The 7,199-nt window shown below is 40.3% G+C and overlaps 1 protein-coding gene and 1 pseudogene across 1 annotated transcript in view; both read left to right on the forward strand.

The window, feature by feature from the left end:
* The window catches only part of AVEN (apoptosis, caspase activation inhibitor), a gene marked incomplete at its 5' end in the record, with an annotated part of 120,464 nt that overhangs the window by 70,079 nt on the left and 43,186 nt on the right, over window positions 1-7,199 (forward strand). The window lies entirely within an intron of this gene.
* The window catches only part of LOC102243734, a 15,689-nt pseudogene continuing 11,952 nt past the window's right edge, over window positions 3,463-7,199 (forward strand).

The raw sequence follows: 7,199 nt of genomic DNA on the forward strand, positions 1-7,199 counted from the left end.
AATAAATAAATAAATAAATAAATAAATAAATAAATAAATAAATAAATAAATAAATAAATAAATAAATAAATAAATAAATAAATAAATAAATAAATAAATAAATAAATAAATAAATAAATAAATAAATAAATAAATAAATAAATAAATAAATAAATAAATAAATAAATAAATAAATAAATAAATAAATAAATAAATAAATAAATAAATAAATAAATAAATAAATAAACTAAGAGAGGTCAGGCAGGCACAAAGAGACAAATACTGTATGATCCCATTATATGAGGTTTCTAGAGTAATCCAGCTCAGAGAAACAGAAAGGAGAATGGTGTTTGCCAGGGACAGGATGTGGGGATGGGGTGGGTTGGAGTTGGGGATGGAGAGTTGTTTAATGGTTACCCTTCCCCCAAAAGAATGTAAAATATCTCAATAATTTTATATTGATTTTATATATGATTTTTATAATAATCTACATGAATAAAAGACAAAGATGCAAATTGACTGTACCTTTGTGATGCCCACCAGCCAATTAGGAGTGAGTATGCAGATTAACCCAACAAAGGGTTAGTTTGCATACGCAGGCGCCTAGTGGCCGGGGGTGGGACGGGACGCTTGCCATGGTGACGATGCAGGCGTTCTGCACCTCCCCAGCCGCTCCGGGCCTCTGGGCAGCGTGGGAAGGCGGAAAGGCGGCTCCGGCAGGAGTGAAGGCGGTGCCGGCAGCCAGGGGAAGGAAATTCCCATTCTTGCACAATCATCGTGCATCAGGCCTCTAGTTATATATATTTTATATATTATAATATTTTGGAGATATTTAGTTGAATAAAATATATTAGTATTAACTGCACTTGTTTCTATTTTTTTATAATATGGCTAGAAGATTAAAAATTACGTGCACGGTGTCAGTTATTCAACAATGCTGCTGTCAAGAAAAATTTCAAATATAGATCAACTTTTTAAAATGAGCTAAACTATAGTATCTAGAACAGGGGTGGGCAAACTTTTTGACTCGAGGGCCACAATGGGTTCTTAAACTGGACCGGAGGGCCGGAACAAAAGCATGGATGGAGTGTTTGTGTGAACTAATATAAATTCAAAGTAAACATCATTACATAAAAGGGTACAGTCTTTTTTTTGGGTATGAAATGAACCCACCAGAGGCAACGGAAAGGAGAGGGGCCTGCCCCATAAACCCACCTCTCTCAGTTCCTCCAGCCCATACTCCACCGCGGCTGTCAGCACCTCCAGCACCTGCAAAGTGGTGGTTGGAGTGGAAGAGTTTTCCCTGCTCCTCGCCCTCCTCCCTCCCCCCACCCCCCACCCCCCCGAAAAAACTATTTTTTAAAACATAGGAAGTAATTACTACAAACTGAGGGCAGTGGTTACTAATAGGGGAAGAACCTGGCTGTGAATGGGCTGGAGCAGAAGAAGATTCCTGCTGCACCAGGGTCTATTTCTTGACCCAGGTGGTGATTGCAGAGGTATTTACCTCTCTTAAGCACATCCAATTATCCCAGATTTGGCCAGTTGGAAGCCCCTTTAGCTAGCTGTTCTTCTCTACTTGTGACATACCTGATAATTTTTTTGTTTCTTCCTTACTTTCTCGCATTCAGGATGTTCCAAATTCTTCTTGTACCTGCTCTGTCCCAACCCTGGAATTGGCCATTTCTCTCAGGACCCCTAGTTCTTTTTTGTTCTAATAGTTTTAAAGAACAAGATATGGGCACTAGGTCATACATTGTTGCTGGGGTGTCTTTGCTAAGTGGCCAGAGCTAGAAAATAGATATATGTGTGTGTACACGTATATACATATATTGATACATACATGCATATGAGCAGACACACATATGTATGTATACATCTCTACATACATATATAGTATATATTTTTGTAATCATGAATTCACACCAGTACTTCCAATTCCAGTCTATCCCCATGGGTTCTTTCTTGCTTTTCTCTCTTCCATACTTATATGTTCCTCCCACAGACTGAGAACCCTGACACTCGGCGATATCAACCCATTCACTTATTTGCACAGTGCTGTAATGCACCTAGTATAGTTTCCGCCACTACACAAAACAAACCTACTAGAAAGAGTTCAGGATTTGTTGGCTATTTTGCCCCCACAATTCAGAGACACAGTCAAATATGGTGTTTATAAATTTTTTGAATTAGTTCTTTCTCCCACCCTCCTTCAGTGTGGTTATATATAGAATTTGTTTAAAATACAAAGGAGTATGTTTGTTTATTTTGGTTTTAGGTGTTTCTTTCTCTACTTGCTTTTACTGATTTAATTTTCTATCTATCTATCTATCTATCTATCATCTATCTGCCTACCTACCTACCTACCTACCTATCTATCTAATTAACTAATGAAGGAACATTGCCATATTTAAAAGTTAATACTATACAAGACACACCCAGGAAAGTGTCACATCCCCTCCTATGTCTCTCCCAACCCACTTCCCCTAACCCTTGTAGGCAATTTCCGTCACTGTTTTCTAGCTTATCCTTCTTATGTTTCCTTTTGTAAGAATACTTCTCCTCACATACTGTGTCCAGAATAGGCAAATCTATAGAAACTGAAAGTAGATACGTGGTTACCTAGGGGTAGGAAGGTTGAGGTCAATGAGGAGCTAATGGGCACAGAGTTTCTTTCTGGGATGATGAAAATGTTCTAAAATTGTGGTAATGGTTGCAAAACTCTAAAGGTACTAAAAACCATTGAATGTGAGTTGTGCACTTTAAATGGTGAGTTGTATGGTATGTGACTTACATTTCAATAAAGTAATTATTTTTTTTTAAAAAGGTAGCATGTCTGATGTACTCTCAGTACTTTGCTTATTTTATATCTAACTAACTGTATCTCCTGGAAATCACTTCCCATCACTTCATAGAGATCCTTTGCTCTTTTCAATAGCTTCTTAGTTCTTCATTGTGTGGATATAAAATAGTTTATTCAGCTGACATCCTGTTCTTGGATTTAGCTGGTTTTCAGTTGTTTTCGATTATAAATGGACCACAGTGAATAACCATGTGCACCTGCACTCTCCTGCTCGCTGTTGGAGGGTTATCTCCAGGGTGCATTCCTAGAAGTGGAATTGCTGGGGCAAAGGGAAAATGCATGTGTAGTTATTAGGTAATGCCGATTTTCCTCCATAGAGGGGGTCTTATTTCGCAATGAGTGGGTGACTGTCTCCCTATAACCTTACCAACAGAGTATATTATCAAGCTTTTCAATTTTTGTCAATATGATGGCTGGAAAATAGTATTTCATTATGTTTCAGACTTGCATTTCTCTTATTGTGTGTCAAATTGAATATCTTTTAATATTTTAAAGACCATTTTTATATCTTTTTGTGAATCACCTTTTCATGTTTTTTTTTTTTTTTTTGCCTGTTTTTCTGTAAATGTTTTTCTTGTTCTTCTGCCATTTAAAAAAAGCTCTCTGTGCCTGGCTGGTGTTGCTCAGTGGTTGAGCATTGACCTCTGAGCTAGGAAGTCATGGTATGATTCTGGGTCAGGGCACATGCCCGAGTTTCAGGCACCATCCCCAATAGGGGGCATGCAGGAGGCAGTTGATCAGTGATTCTCATCATTGATGTATCCTGTCTTTTGCTCCCTTTTCCTTCCTCTCTGAAATAAATAAAAATATATTTTAGAAAGCTCTTTGAGAGGTATTTACCCCTTTTCTCTGTTGTATGTTGCAAATATTTTCTCACAGCTTGTCTTTTTTACTTTGCTTATGCAAAAGTTTTAATTTTTAGCCAAATTATCATTGTTCATATCTAGATTTTAAATCATATTTAGAAAGCTTTTCCGTATACTCATGTTAAAGAGGAACTCGCCAATACAGTATTTGCTTCTAGTACTTGTTGAGTTTTGTATTTTATATTTAGATCTCTGATGCATTTGGAGTTTATTCTGCATAGTTAGAAATACCTAATTTTATCTTTTTCCAAATAGCTATTCAGTTGTACCAATCCTATGTATTAAAAAGGCTGTCTTTATCTCAGTGGTTTGAGATATATCTCTAACATATGCAAGATATGGGTCTATTTCTGGACTTTATGTTCCATTGGAATCTCTGTATCCATGTACTTACACACTGTTTTAATCAGAGAGGTTTTTAAATGTGTTTTGATATTTCTCATGGTTCTTCCTTTTCAATGTGTCCCTATCTGTTCTTGTGTGTTTATTTTTACATTGGACTTTATGAAGAACAACTATAAGCCAGTCAGAGAAAGACAAGTACCATATGATTTCACTCATATGTGGAATCTAATGAACAAAATGAACTAACAAGCAAAATAGAGATACTCATAGATAGAGAGCAAGTTGATAGCTTTGGTTGAGTGGGGGTGGGTGGGCTCTGGGCTGGGGTGGTGGTGGTGGTGGAGGGATTGAGGAAAAACAGAAAAAAAAAGAGAAGAAAAAAAACTCATGGACTCAGACAATAGTGTGGGGATTGCTGTGGGGAGAGCTGGTGGGGGAAGTGGAGGGGGGTATGGGGGATAAATGGTGATGGAAGGAGACTTGACTTAGGGTGGTGAACACACAATACAGATGATGTGTTGTGGAATTATGCACCTGAAACCTATATAATTTTGTTAAGCAGTGTCACCCCAATACATTCAATAAAAAGAAAACAAAAAGAATGACTATAAATCTACTCTAAAAGAGCTCATTGCTATCTTGGGGGATTCCATTAAATTTTACATTAACTAAGGAAGAACTGACATTTCTTTCCTACTCCTCAAATCTATATATATAAAAGCCTAAGCGACCAAACGACCAGTTGACCAGTCACTATGATGCACACTGACCACCAGGGGGCAGACGCTTAATGCAGGAGCTACCCCCGGTGGTCAGTGCACTCCCACATCGGGAGCACTGCTCAGGTGACTGATGGGTGCCAGACGCAGGGCTCACGGTTGGCCGCAGCCCGGAGACCGCAGCGGAGCGGCAGCAAGCTTACCAAGCTGCAGTGGCAGCAGGTGCAGAGCGGCCGGGATGAGCAGGAGAGGCAGGCAGGAGTGGCAGGCAGTGATGGACTGCCAGTTTTGGCCCTATCTCAACAGGCCACGGCGAGGGGCCCCAATGGTGCACGAATCTGTGCACCGGGCCTCTAGTGTAAGTATAATTCATTCACCTCCACCCCACACTTTATGTGATTGTTTACTTCCACATACGCTGTGGACCCTACCTTACAATGTTGTTATTTTTGTTTTAAACATGAGTTATCTTTTCAGGAAATTAAGAGAGAAGAAGAAAGATGGTCTTTTGTATCTACTCACATATTCACCATTTCTAGTGCAAGTTACCTTTTCATTTGTTCAAGTCTAGGTTGGTGTTCTAGAAGTGGTGGAGAGGACAGTCTTACCTTGTTTCTGATTTTATTTTTGGTCATTTTATTTTGACTCAGTGGGCTGATTTTCAGTTTCACAGGCAATGTATACACTTTAATGATAGAAGTAATTTGTGTATGAGAGTTACCACCACATTAGATCTCATGTCAGGTTCGCTGTATTTGCCACTTGGCATATTGCTAGTCACTCTATCATGGGGCTTAGGAAATACTGCAAGGTAATTTTAATATTAGGTGAAGCAAAACATAATTAGGAATACAAATCTGCGCAAATCCCCCGATGTTCCGTAATGTGCAGTGCAGTCCCAAATTAATGATGTTTTGGTTGTCTCTATTATCTTCTTCATTAAGAGAACAATTGTAGTGTTGAATACTTGGGAATTAGTGTTGTTTGGAACCTGCATGCATATTTCTAGTCTCTTTAAAACCAAATCGGTTTAAAAGTTTCACATTTGGTTTCAGACTTTGTTTAAAAGCAGCCATGGCTACTGTTGAGGTAGGATAGTAAGAAGCTAGGAACATTCCCTGGCAAGTGGAATGTGGAAACTGAGACAGACAGCTGAACAAACTGGCTGAGCAATTGGCAGCCAGGTACAGAAGGTCACAGGGCAGAAAGCTCAGGGTGCCTAGCAAGGGGCAAAACTGGTGCCAGACCTTACTCCCAGGGTGGCCTTTTCTCCCCTGGCATATTGCTGGTTTTTCACATTGCTGGTTATGCAGTTTAGACCCCCTGACCTTTCCTCCCTAGAGATAACATCCGTTAGCATCAGTTGTATTTCAGCTCCAGGCCCAGAAAAGCAGCAAAACCAGGCAGGTGATGCCAGAAACAGCTGCAGCAACTAATGACCCTGGTGCTGACCAATCAATGGGAACCACAACACTGAAAGGGCACACCTGGGAAAGCTGGCGAATATTCTATTGAGATTTCCTCTAAGACCACCCCTGAACGCCCAGCCTTTAGAAACCCTCAAAACAAAGGGCCCTGCACTGCTCTCCCTCCTGGGAGCACACCTGTGCCTTTCCCTTCCCACCCTTCTTCCCCCATAGGTGTTCGTCTCCTAAATTCTGTGTCCCCACGAGACTTGCAACCAGGGGAGCAATGGCCAGCAGCAGCTTGTTCCTGGCTAACCCCCTGAACCTGTCCCCCAGGCCCTCTTTTCTCTGACTCTCCAGTGAGCTAACAGCAGCCCCAGTTTGGCTCACTTCTTTCCCATAATGTCTCTAGAGAGGCAAAGCAGCCCCACCTCGTCTCTCTTCGGTTGCTTCTTCTATTCCAGCGGTTCCCAACCTGTGGGTCGCGACCCCTTTGGCAGTCAAATGACCCTTTCACAGGGGTTGCCTAAGACCATCCTGCATATCAGATATTTACATTACGATTCATAACAGTAGCAACATTACAGTTATGAAGTAGCAACGAAAATAATTTTATGGTTGGGTCACAACATGAGGAACTGTATTTAAAGGGCCAGAAAGTTGAGAACCACTGTTCTATTCTAAGCCCTTCCTTGTTTCACTGTCCCCAGCTTTAATAACTGGACTCTCAAAATCACCTGGAGTCATATTGTGAAATCTTTCCTGCAGGAAGTTAAGAACCCACACGCTAAATGCTGGCGCCTTTCTGGTAACACTGTGTTTGTTGAAGTCTCTTTATATCTTCTTTCCTATTATGTCTTTTACATGAGAATCTTTAAACAATGTATCCTTATCTACACTAATAAAAGAGAAACATGGTAATTAGCGTATGACCGCTACCCTTCTCATTGGCTAATCAGCATATCCTTATGCAAATTAACTGTCAGCCAAGATGGCGGCCGGCAGCCATGCACTGAAGCGA

Source organism: Myotis brandtii, unplaced genomic scaffold, assembly GCF_000412655.1.
Source record: "Myotis brandtii unplaced genomic scaffold, ASM41265v1 scaffold927, whole genome shotgun sequence".
In the NCBI taxonomy this organism is placed as follows: domain Eukaryota; kingdom Metazoa; phylum Chordata; class Mammalia; order Chiroptera; family Vespertilionidae; genus Myotis; species Myotis brandtii.